The following is a 13818-nucleotide window of genomic DNA, read 5'->3' as shown; positions in this document are numbered from 1 at the left end:
TAGGTGAACTATACATCCCAGTAACTAGAACTTGCATATGTCAAGGTCTATTTTCCCCCAAGAGCGCCTCAAGAGCGCCCCTGGGCAAAATCAACTATACTGTGAATGCTTACTTTGCGTAATGGGTTGAGCCGCCCCTGGTGATATTGCTTCCATACACATGTCATTTTTCCAGAAAAGGGGGAAGGAAAAGACAGGGTTTTTTTTGGGGGGGGGGGGATTGTTCAAAGGGGCAGACATGGTGACTTCAAAGGATGTTTTGGTGGCTGCAAAAGCCATAAAATAGGGTTCAAAGACCACTGCGAGTCACTCTCTCCTCAGCCATGCTGTAGGCCAAGACTGTAAGATGAGCTTGATTGGACACTGAATAATGAATTCATAAATATTCATGGGTCTATACTTCTCCTGTCTGTTCCCCATATGGACCCTTTGTGTTTCTAATGGTACCATATTGAAATTCTCCTTGCCTCTCAGGTGTTATCATGGTAGGCCTTAAAGAACCAACAGTTCATCATGATCATTATCTGCTTTCTGCCCCTTGAGAACCAAGGCCTCATTTCAACATGATCTAAACTTGTAATAATAGCATTTGATGTGATTAATACAAAGACATGTTCCGTTTTCTGTTTAAGCAGCTTTTGACAAATATTAATAAATTACTAGCACTGAGCAAATAAGTTGCAATGAATAATTTAGCCCCAGCTACTTTTTATGCATGTGGAAAATCAGCAGAACACCATTTTGTTGAAAATACATATCTGTTATGCAAAAGTATCCAATGGTTTCAGTGCTTTTTTTGTCTTAATGGATCTGTTTTCCAATTTCCAGGGAAACAAACGTAGCGAAATGGATTTGAGTTCTAATTTGCAAACATGAATTATACAACATGAAAGTTTTGCACACTGCCATATAATCCAGTTTCAGAATGCAGTTTAAATTCTCTGAACTGCATGAATCTACACTCTGTCACTCCTTCCCACCTGCTACTAAGGAGACTGTTCAGTTCCTGAACTGGTGCTTGGCGGCTGTAACGGACTGGATGAGAGCAAGCAAACTGATACTGAATCTAAACAAGACAGAGGTCTTCCTGGTCAGTTGGAAGGCCAAACAGGGCATAGGGTTACAGCCTGGGCTTGATGGGGTTACACTCCCCCTCAAGGTGCAGGTCGGGAGTGATCCTGGGCTCATCGCTGAGCCTGGAACCCCAGGTTTTGCCTGTGGTCAGGGGAGCTTTTGCACAGTTAAAACTCATGCTCCAGCTGGGCCTGTATCTTGGGAGGTTGGACTTGGCCACGGTGGTCCACGCTCTGGTTACATCCCAAATAGATTACTGCAACGCACTCTACGAGGGGTTACCTCTGAAGACTGCTCAGGAAGCTCCAGCTAGTCCAATGCTTGGCAGCCAGGTTGCTCACTGGAGTGGGGTACAGGAAGCGTACAACTCCTCTGTTATGCCAGCTCCACTGGCTGCCCATTAGCTTCCGAGCACAATTCAAAGCAATGGCTTTAGCCTATAAAGCATTAAACAGTTCCATCCCATTTTACCTGTCTGAACATATCTCCCTCCATGAAACATCAAGGACTTTAAGATCATCCGGGGAGGTCCTGCTCTCAATCCTACCACCATCACATTTGCGCTTGGTGGGGATGAGAGACAGGGCTTTCTCCGTGGTGGCCCCTCGGCTATAGAACTCCCCCCCTAACTAGATCAGATCCACTCCCTCCCTCTTGACCTTCCAGAAGAAACTCAAATCCTGGATGTGGGATCAGGTATTTGCACAATAGATGGACTTACTGGGAAGACAATGTTTTTAACAGACGGCAATGGACTGCTTTTAGTATGACAAATCAAATTGGCGAATTGTTTTAATGTGTATTTATAATTGTCTTAATTTTGTTTTTTCTGTATTTTATGCTATGTTTGTTCTATGTTGGCGCTGAATACTGCATGTTGGTAGTTGTCCCGAGTCCCTCTTAGAAGGTTGAGAATTACAGGGTATAAATGTTCTAAAGAACTAAATATAAATGCACTTCCATATAATCCAGTTCAATGAAGTCAATTTGAATTCCGAAACTGCACTATATGGCAGCATAGATGGGGCTAACGATCAGGCAAAACAAATCCTGAGAAGGATCTAAAAGCAGGAGTGAACAACTGCTGGGCCTCTAGCTCTTCTTGGATTACAACACCCATCAACCTGTATGATTGGCTATGCTGACAAGGGCTGATGGCATTCTGATCCAACAAAAGTTGGGGGACTACAAAATTCTCATTCCTGGCAAGGGATGGGAAAATATTACAAAATTGTAATTGTATTGACTTTAGATCCAAACCATTCAATATGTTGTGTTGACAGCTCTCCCACTCCCATTATTCCTATCGCTAATGATGATAGGAATGAGTAATTAGCAATGCCTCTGCTTAGTCTATTTACAGTAGCTTGACAACTGGAACTTAAATCAGGTGTTCCATCAATCCCTACTGGCTTCCATTTCAGCTTTTCTGAAAGAAAAGCCTTCAAACATTCGAAATAAAAATTCAAGAGGTGCGCTTAAATTACTGCATTGACTTCAAACTCCTGCCAAGCAAATGAGAAATAATGGTAATTTATCTATACTCATTTGGTTATCCTGCCAGACACCTGTCCTCAGATGTTCTGAATGTCCCCGGGTCTGTTTCTCTATGTACTACATCAGCTGGAAGATGGTTCTTTTACTGTTATTATTACTGGAAGTTTCTAAATGGATTTTTCCCCCCATTCACAAAGTGTCCCTCCCATAAATGTCATTCCCAGTCTACTTCAGCTTTCTCCTTCTTTACCTCTATCTAGATGTGGGGGGGATCACATATGGAAAACAAGGGTGCATGCATATTGTGTTCTGGAAATAGGTGTTGTTCTAAGCCTCATAGCAGGTCTTTCAATATCAGAAACTGACCCATGTTACTACTATAGCATGAGCTATTTTAGTGGGAAATTATGCAGTGGATGGTCTACAGCAGAGAAACATTCCACCTCGTTCAATGAAGATATCCATCTTTCCTGCACAGTCAATGGTAGAATTAGTCCCTAACTTGGGCTGCTATATAATTCAGTTTCTGAATACAAATTTAACTATATTGAACTGGATTTTATGGCAGTGTAGACTCATATAATCCAGTTCATACGAATTAATCTCCATTCCGAAACAGGACTATATGGCAGTGGAGATCGATCCTTGGAGGCTCTCACCTGAAGCAAAGGAGGTATCTCTGAGTGGGGCAACACATGCCTTTCATAGAATCATAGAGTTGGCAGATACCCCATGGGCCATCCAGTCCAACCCCTTTTTGCCAAGAAACAGGAAAATCACATTCAAAGCACCCCTGACAGATGGCCATCCAGCCTCTCTTTAAAAGCCTCCAAAGAAAGAGCCTCTGAAGCAGTTGCTGGGATGCCAAGAGGTGGGAAGTCCCTAAAGCAAGTCCCTAAAGCAAGCTGGCTTTTGAGGTCAACTTGCCAAAGTTTTGAGTCCTGAATCCCCCCACACTCCTTGTCACAAGAAATTCAATGTCTAGATTTGATAAATGTGAATTTAATATGATGTGTGGGAATGAATGGAAGAATTGAAGTTGTATGGATGGAGTTAATAATTTTGGAAACACCAGTATAAAATTAAGGCCTGCAATGACTAACTACCTGCTTGCTGGACTTGCTAATGAGAAACTCTGATAAGAACTGGGACAGTGATAACAGAAATGTTTGCAACATTCCTTATGTTAAGAAGGAAGTCAACACAAGCTTTGCGTTTGTCAACACCAACCAAGAAGATCAACATCTGGCCAGGAAACTGAGATGGAGCCAGGATTGAAGATGTCTATCATTAATTTACAACTTTGGGACTACATGAACAGAATATTTCTATAAAAGACTCAGTCTAATAATGCTCAAAGTGTGGCAGACCAAGGAGTCTGTTCCACCCGCTATGCTCTGCTCCATGGGAAGGAGAGAGATAGTGTGCCTATGGATAGTGGCAGATCTGCACAGGAGCAGTCTGGTCACTTTGGGGCTCCTTTCTCAGGGGAAGAGGAAGAAGTGTGCTTTTGCAGTCTTGGATTTTGAGCAGGGAGTCAGGTTCTGCTGTATGGAAAACAAAGATCTGGTCCTTGGCATTGTTCTTGGGGAAATAAGGTTTGGCAATATGGAACGATGCATTGGCAGGCTGCAGGAAAGCAGGGTCTGGCCTAAGAGGTGCTTCTCCAAGGAGGGAGAACAGGATATGGTAATATTTTGGATGCATGTGGATGAATGTGTGTACATGTGTGTGAATGTTGAGCGAAAATGTAATTCCCCTTTGTTTGTTTGTTAACCAATGTAATTGTAAATCCAATGCAGTTGCATAGAATCTATATGTCTGTATGTCCAATGTCATTCTTTGTCTAAATGTTTGTCTGTAATCTAATATACCCTCTCACACTGGAAATTGCAATAAAAAGAACCTATGCTTCAAAGTTATTGAAAAGTCATTCATGACATCCTTGGCATCACAGCATTTTTCTTTCTCTGGCTCCTATGTCACATGCCGACACCCCAAACCTTTCCCATTGTACAGAGGTCCCTGGTATCCACTGGTCTTTGGTTCCAAAATCTATGGACAATTAAACCCTGTGATGTGGAATGGTAGGGTAAAATGGATGGTGGTAATTTTTGTTCATTAATATCTAGACCGTATGACATTTGCTAACAAATACCTTTGATTCAAGGAGCAGTCGATTGTAAGATGTAGTACCACCAACAGATACATATATAGATATATCTATATATCTATACATAGATAAATATATGTAAAATAGTTAGATAGGTATATGAGTCCCCTCAGGAAGAGATAAATATATGTAAAATAGTTAGATAGGTATATGAGTCCCCTCAGGAAGAGAGGGAAGGTTATAAATAAAGTGTTGTTGTTGTTAGCTTGGATACCCAGCATTACCCAGGTTATTTGAGAAGTCATTTTTTTAATTGTACAAAATGCATAGGGTTGTGGGTGGACTACAACTCCCATCACACCAGGTTAACCCCCTAAAACTCCATCAGTACTTAAAGTTTGTTATGTTAGACAAGTTTGCTCTAGATGCATCATTGGGGCAGCAAGTTCCACTGCTGAACAGCTCTCCTTACAGTGAGGAAGTTCTTCCTAATGTTCAGGTGGAATCTCCTTTCCTGTAGTTTGAAGCCATTGTATCACATCCTAGTCTCCAGGGCAGCAGAAAACAAGCTTGCTCCCTCCTCCCTGTGGCTTCCCTTCATATATTTATACATGCTATTATGTCTCCTCTCAGTCATCTCTTCTGCAGGCTAAACATGCCCAGCTCTTTCAGCCACTCCTCATAGGGCTTGTTCTCCAGACCCTTGATCATTTGAGTTGCCTTCCTCTGGACACATTCCAGCTTATCAACATCTCCCTTCAACTGTGGTGCCCAGAAACAGTGTGATTCCAGGTGTGGTCTGACCAAGGCAGAATGTTATTCTGTGGTGATTCCAAAGGAAATGATCCCATGTTCTTCGAGTGATAAGTGCAAAGCTTGTGCCTTGTTTGTAAAAAGGGTCCATCTGAATGTGAATTTTGCACAGATTACATTCTAAAGTCTCCAAGGATTGTTTTCTATTGTATCAGAGGTTCAAACCCACCCCAATGGGATTCTATTGCAATAACAGTTTGATAGGGTAACAGACTCTTTAAAAAGTGAGGCAACGTATTAAAGAGGAGATATTGGCCATCTCGATGGAGTAGTTTAACTTTGCATTGCCGTCCGCCCAGCAAACAAATACTATTTTCTATGAAGTTATTTACTCCACAATGCTATTTGCTCCAAACCTGTTTTCTTCCCCATGAAAAATATGCAATTGTTTTGTGCAGAATAACTCTCAAATTGCAAAATAAAAACAATCACTTATGTCGGATTCCCCTCCATTTCTCTCATTTGGCAACCTCACCGGCGGGATGTGTCACCATTATTCCTGTTAATTGCTTCCTGTAACGCACGCTTCTCCTTCAAATCGAGGACCTTCTTTATGATGAAAGGTAAACAGCTTGCCACTCAGGATCTCGCACAAAGAAAGAGATTTCTAAACCCCCCTCTTCCTCACCAAATTGCAAAACACACCAGAAAACAATGATATAAAAAGCATCCATGAAGTGCATACATCAAAGTCAAGGGAAATCTTTGTATTCTACCGGTAATGCTTACGAGGTAAAGTGGCATACCGATTTCTTATTTAATAAATTCCCACTGAAAATTAGTTTTTCACAGTGGGAAGGATTTCAAGCCTTGCTGAGACGAACAGGCAGGATCTAATCAGTGTTCGGGCTTTGTAGATACACCGGGGCTTGGAGATATTTGAATGATCCAATTATTCTGTGGAGGCACAATAACCGTAGCTGCATACTAATCGAGCAATATGGGGAGAGGAGTCCAGGCCGACCGCTCCGGAAGCCCTAGACATGGACAGCCCGCCGACTGACCTTCTGCCAATTACATTAATTCCAATTCTATTAGCTCATCCTTTGCCCGAAGGTGACATATGTGCAGATCTATAGGGGAAGGGGGAGAAAAGGGAGAGAAAAAACCTGACAGAATCAACTCGCCACGAGACGATGATGCAGGACGCTTGCTCACTGATTTGAATACAAGGCATTAGTTCTCAAAGTGAATGCAATCGTACAGTAAGTAAGAGCGAATTTCCCTGACAAGACAGCTCTCTAGAAAACTAAAAGAATGTCATTCCATGAAACGGTGTTGATTCTGCCTGCTGGAGAAAGTCAACTGATTTTTTTCTCCTTTTTACAGGGAAAAGTGCATTGCACAATTACATCGTAACCCTAAAAAGCAGTTAATCTTAAGCACATTGGCTTTTTTGTTCACAAGTGAAAAAGGAGTAGTGCATTTTAAGGTTAATTTGAGGAAATTAAGGCTCCTCAAACCCCAGGTGGGTTAAACCACTGGGGGTTAAACCGCTGAACTGCTGAACTTGTTAATCAAAAAGTTGATGGTTTGAATCCAGGTAGCGGGGTGAGCTCCCGCTGTTATGCCCAGCTTCTATGAGGAGCGGCTTAAGGAGCTGGGCATGTTTAGCCTGAAGAAGAGAAGGCTGAGAGGAGATATGATAGCCATGTATAAATATGTGAGAGGAAGCCACAGGGAGGAGGGTGCAAGCCTGTTTTCTGCTTCCTTGGAGACTAGGATGTGGAGCAATGGCTTCAAACTACAAGAGAGGAGATTCCATCTGAACACGAGGAAGAACTTCCTGACTGTGAGAGCCGTTCAGGAGAGGAACTCTCTGCCCCAGAGTGTGGTGGAGGCTCCTTCTTTGGAGGCTTTTAAACAGAGGCTGGGTGGCCATCTGTCAGGGGTGATTTGAATGCAATATTCCTGCTTCTTGGCAGGGGGTTGGACTGGATGGCCCATGAGAGGTCTCTTCCAACTCTTTGATTCTATGATTCTATGATTCTGCCAACCTAGCAGTTCAAAAACATGCAAATGTGAGTAGATCAATAGGTAGCGCACTGGCGGGAAGGTAACTGTGCTCTATGCAGTCATGCTGGCCACATAACCTTGTAGGTGTCTTAGAAACTGAGATGAGCATCACCCTCCCCCCCCCCCAGAGTCAGACATGACTAGACTTAATGTTAGGTTAAACCTTTACCTTTACTTAAGGCTATTAAATTGTGTGCAGATTTGCATGTAGAATTTTTTTTCTCAGGGGAAATAATTTTTCTTCTGATTTCAAATCATCAACCTATGAGAAACAAACAGGCCCCCAGTTTGGGAAACAGTGAGAGAGCAATTTCTCTATCAGAAGTTTGTCCTGCAAGCTATATTCAGCCCCTATGCCTCAATTTTTGGGGCCCTGGAAATGTGTTATAAAAATACCTCCCATAAACCCTGAGGACAACACCAAATACCTCATTTTTTTTATTCAGTCCTTCTCAAAAGGGTGTCAAGAAGTGGTAGTAACTTTCACAAATAAGTGAAGAAATTCTTTGCTATCAGGCATTTGGAAGAGAACGAGGGGGACTCTGCTGAGGAGGTTGTGGGTGTCAGTTAGGGACTCTGTTTAGTTTAAATATAATTTGTATTGTGTTTTAACTGCATTTTAACTTGTATCCATGGCACAAATATTGAATTGTTTTAAATTGTTGTATTTGCTTTTAAATTTATTGGGCTGTGTCATATTGTAAGTCTCCTTGAATCCCCAAGGGGAGAAATAGTGATGATGATGATGATGATGATGATGATGATGATGGTGATGATGATGATGATGATGATGATGTATTACCCACCTGCAGCTCAAGCTGGGGTACAACAGAAAAGTGGTGTAGAAATAAAGTTAATAAATGTATCATCATCATCATCATCATCATGGCCAATGTTCAGGAGTTATGGGAAGCAGAAGACCCAAACATCTGGAGACCCAAAGATGGAGAAGCCTGGCTTATACTCACCTTATAGTTCCAACAACAGTAGATTCATTGAACTCGCTATTTTTACACTTACGTCAGCTTCACTAATGCAGTGGGTTTACTCTACTAGCAACTAGCAATTATCTTGAGGCTCTTGTCTCAACAACAACTCCTGATCCTTTTTTTCTCTTTTGGTTTCTGCACTTTCTGGAAATTGTATCAGGCATAAGAAAGACTTCCAGTTCTGAGCAAAAATAGAGCTTAGGAAGTTCTTTTATGGAAGTAATTTAACTGCTGTTAGTCATTGTCATGTCTGAGATGGAGCTTGTTGTCATTGTCATTGCTTTTAATGCTGAAAAAATAATATATTCTGCTGCTTATTCATCTGCTCATTACTTTTTCATTATGTTCTCCTACTTAGGAGAAATAAACCCACCTAGAACAGATATGAGAATGGCATAAAACCTAAAAAATTCATTTGATTTGCCTTGAAATTAGAAATGTGATTCTTTGCTAATTTCTTTCAGAAGCAACAAGTCATTTCAGCAATTTCCTTCAAGAGGTTTTGTGTTTTTAAGTACTATTTGCTCTTTCAAGACCTCATCTGTGCAACCTTTTTTTTCCTGGTTTCTATACATTTTTCTGTCTATACACACAATACCACACACAATTTTTAAGGTATGATATTTTCTGCACAGGAAGCATCAGTGTCTAAGTGCAGAAATATTTTATATATTTAAAAATGCTGTTTCGGGTGCAGAAGATGCCATTTTTAGTACAAAAGACCCATGTGTGAACTTTATATAGAATCATTTTCAAACTGTGAAGTTTCTTGTCAGTTAAGGATTACCCTTGTTTCTTATTCTGGTTTCCCAAAAGACTTAAAAAAACTGATTTTCACATATTTTTTCTGTCCAAATAATTTTTTCACCCTACTTGAAATGCTATTTCGAAAGAAATGCTTGTAGTTACTAGAAATATTTGTCTGTAAAATGTATCATCTTCACAGCACATGTTTGAAATGTGCATCACACATGTTATTGATGATGTTGTTTTTGAAATCAATATATGAATTGAAATAGTGAAGGGGGTCACCATTATTGGACCAGGAACTTATGAGCCATTTCAGGATAATAATCAGGAGAGTAAGCATGCCTCCCCATGAAAGTATCTAAACAGGACAAAAACATATAATTTCTTCATAAAGTGTATATTGTACAGCCTCTACAGAATCAGTGTCCAACTCATTTTCATGGAGGCTCATGTCAAGTATATGGTTGGCTTCAAAGGGCCCTTGAATCCATGGATGGAGAATCTGTGGATACAGAGGGCAGTCAGTGTTTTGTGTTAATCCAGTTTGGATGCCCAGATGTTATGGAATGACATCTCCCACCCTTTTTGAATATGAGGATGATGGGAACTGCAACCTAGAAGACCTTGTGTCTCTGAGGTTGGGGAAAGGTTAAAGAGCATTTTAAAGCTCGACGTCATCTTTATTTATTTATTTAAAACATTTATATTCTGCCTTTCTCACCCCGAAGGGGATTCAGGGCGGAGAACAGCATATATACAGCAAACATTCAATGCTGAGACACAAATTCACATACAATACATAAACATTAAAAAACATTTATCAAAATATTAAAAATACACCATTTCAAACCATTCTAGTAATTGGCATCAAATCAATTGGCCTGCTCATCTTTCCTATTGCTGCTTTATTGCCCTGCCATGAAAGCTTGGTCCCATAGCCAAGTTTTTACCATCCTTCTAAAGGACAGGAGGGAGGGGGCCCACCCAATCTCACCAGGAAGCGGGTTCCATAGTCGGGGAGCAATCACCGAGAAGGCCCTGTCTCTCGTCCCCACCAATCGCGCCTGTGACAATGGCAGGATGGAAAGCAGGGCCTCCCCAGAGGATCTTAATGTCTGCGATGGTTCATAGGGGGAGATGCGTTCGGACAGGTAATTTGGACTGGGGCCATTTAGGGCTTTATAGGCCAAAGCCAGCACTTTGCCTGGTAGCAAACTGGCAGCCAGTGGAGCTGGCATAACATGGGAGTTGTATGCTCCCTGTATGACACCCCAGTTATTAACCTGGCTGCCTCTCGTTGGACTATTTGAAGCTTCCAAGCAGTCTTCAAAGGCAACCCCACATAGAGTGCATTGCAGTAGTCTATCCTAGATGTAATGGGAGCATGGACCACCGTGTACCTAAATTCAGACCCCACTATCCTGACTAAAGACAACAAACTGTAGCCTTCCAGGTGTCCCTGGGCTCACCCAGACAGCCTCTTAGAAGTGTAAACTCCTGTTTCTTTACATGGGGCATTCAAATGACACTACACGTAAACATGACTGCATTTGGCACAAAGCAGGAAAACACTTTGATTTGTCAGGAGAAGGACTGGGTCTTCTTGAAAAACCTGGGTCTTTCCAGCTGTGGGCGGAGTCTGTATTGCCCTCTCAGTAGTTCTGGGACTTCTGAGGGGGCTGTCCACACAGCCCTCACATGTTTTCCAGGCTCCGTGAGACTGGAATATCCAAGAAGGTTCTAACGCGTGCCCCCTCCCCCCCCCCAAAAAAACCCTTTAAAAAGCATTTAAAATAAAATAACTTACTCGGCTGCCATTAAAGTGCTGCCAAAGCTCTCCTGCTGTATAGGAATGATGCATCAGTGAATAGGAATGGTGTATAGGAATGATGCATTCTGGCACATCATTCCTACACACCAATAGAGCTCTGGCAGCACTTTAATGGCAGCTGGGCAAGTTATTTTTTTTACATGCTTTTAAAAGCAGTTTAGGGTGGGGACTGTCACTCTGTTCTCCCAGAAGTTTCCAGGAAGGCCTCTGGAACCCCTCACCCCAAAAAAAGCACATGCTTTCGGAAGGGGGGGGGGGCTAGAACCTGGGTGCAATTGTGCTTTTAAAATGCATCTGCTCCCAGGTTAAAGGGCTGTGTGGCACTGCCCCCTGTAACCCAATTCCCATCAACTCTAGTCTTGCTGTTTAATGATGAAGGATGTAGGAGTTGCAGTTTAGCACCTGGAGGACCACATAAAATGAAATGGAGGATTGGATTCAGCCCATGGGCCTTGAGTTTGACCCATGTGCTCTACAGAATAAAAACTAAGGAGAGTGATGAGGAGTCCACCCCAGCAGCAAAGGGGCAAGTTCATATTTTTTTAAAAAAAAAAAATCTTCCTCCTTTTTCTAAACATGATTCATTGCAAATCACCATCTTTGATGAATTTCCTGTGAGAGCTTGAGGAATGAGGCAAATGCTAAGTCCCTCCATGCAGAATAAGTATCTTTGCAAAATTTGGAGCACAGGGAAGGGCCGTGATTGTTTTCCCAGCTGTGCGCTGGCATCTTAACATGAAAAGCAGGTATAATTCCTCTCCCTCTACATACAAAATTGGAGCTTATTGCCGCTCATGAAGAATAGGGGGGAAAGAATGCCATGCACTGCCAAGCAGACGGCTCAACCTTGCCATAAAGAAATCGTGCTTGTGTTTGCATTCCCTGCCTGCCTTCAAATTAGGGATCAGATCAATTAGATCTCTTATAATGGGCTGAAAGCTGGGCAGTACAGAACAAAAGTTGGCCATTTTGTGGGGTATCTCCCAAGCAAGGGAGGAGAGCAAGTACTGACCTGGGACATGTCTTGTGGTTATGGAAGATTGCCTGGAACGGAGGGAGAAAAACAGATTCCAGTTTAATCCTACCGCTTGCTTGTTTATATGAAAATCAAATGCCGATGTTTTATTTATTTGCCTGCAGAGTAACTACATTGAGGGAAAGATGAAAAGAGTGTGGTATTCAAGATAGGGAGGTGGTAAGGAAGACAGCATCAAAAAAGCCCAGCCAATAAATTAAAGTGATTATGGGCAAAACTCAACCCTGCGGAATTAATTTGGGTTTTCGAAAAGGAAAGAAGTGAGTTTACTTGTATTTACTTAAGTTATAGCCTGCCTGTCTCCCAATACAGACCAAAAGTGGCTTGTAGGAAGCATTAAAATGGAAAGCAGCTAAAAGAAACAATTGGCAATACAACCTTTCAAAGAACAAATTAAATAACCAAGCAGTGAGAATAAAAATATCTCACAAATGGAAGAAAGGGCATAAGAGTTTGGAGAAAGTATCCTATATGGAAGCCATGTCTTTGTAAGTGGACTTAGATGTGTGGGCTACACAATGTATAACCTTGGTCTAACATACAGTGATAGCTTGACTTAAGAGTTTAATTCATTCTGTGACCAAGCTCTTCACTCAAAATGCTCTTATCTCGAAATGAATTTTCCCACTGAAATGCATTGAAATGCAATTAATCCATTCCAGTCTCCTGAATTCCCCCTGAAATTCCTCCTGAAATTTACATGTTTTAAATAAGAAAATGTATTTTATAAATCACAAATGATGTATAAATGCACATTCACATGGAACAATAAAAAAGAAAGACCAACTTAAAGATGGAAGAAGCTCAAAGTTATGGCAAGGAAACACAAAGCACAAACTGAAGAGGCCGAAGCATTATTTTCTTCCTACTGAACTCATTCCAGCCTCCCTCCCTTTCTTGATCTCTCTCCCTTTCTCTCCACACAAAATCAACTAATCTAAAATTCCTCAAGAGTAAAGTGGATAGCAGTCTTCCAAAGTGGACAAGAACACGGAGGCACAGAGGTTGCTCCCTTGAAGCCCTAAAGCGCCATACTCTCGAGCTAGTGCTCCCTCTCTTAACTCAAAATGCTCTTAAGTTGGGATGCTCTTAAGTAGAAGTTCCACTGTACATTAAAACAAACAAACAAAGAAAGAAAGAAAGAAAGAAAGAAAGAAAGAAAGAAAGGATTGTAAGGAAAGAGACAAAAAAGTCAAATTTAGGAATGGGTGTTTTCTGGCGTAATGTAAAAATAAACCACGCGTAGTTCACGTTTGATCAGCCTGCACACAGTCTTGCCAGAGAAGGAAAATATGTCATGCAGATTAACAATGAAGAACAAGTGGTTTACTCTTCATAGTTCAGAACAACATATGTACAATGTGATCAGTTAAATCAACTCACATAATGTCCTTTTATGAGAGATTTAAAATGGTCTTTCTTTGTCCATGTGGATAAACACCTTCAGCATGTCATGAAGTGAGAGCACAGTGCAAACTCTGTCTCTGTCTGCTTGTCTCTTTCTTTTCTTCTGCTTCTCTCTAAGCACCTGCATCAGCCTGAACAAAAATGTAACAGTAACCAAAAGTCCTAGGCTTAGCCAGCTCCCTGGGCGTGGCCAGAACAATCAGCATCTTATTTTGCAGTCGACACACACACACACAAACTGATTTCTTGTATGCTCCAACATGCTTGAGATTAAATAATAATTTCTTATCAT

This window comes from Anolis sagrei, chromosome Y, assembly GCF_037176765.1.
Source record: "Anolis sagrei isolate rAnoSag1 chromosome Y, rAnoSag1.mat, whole genome shotgun sequence".
NCBI lineage: Eukaryota > Metazoa > Chordata > Lepidosauria > Squamata > Dactyloidae > Anolis > Anolis sagrei.
This window is presented reverse-complemented; position numbering follows the sequence as displayed.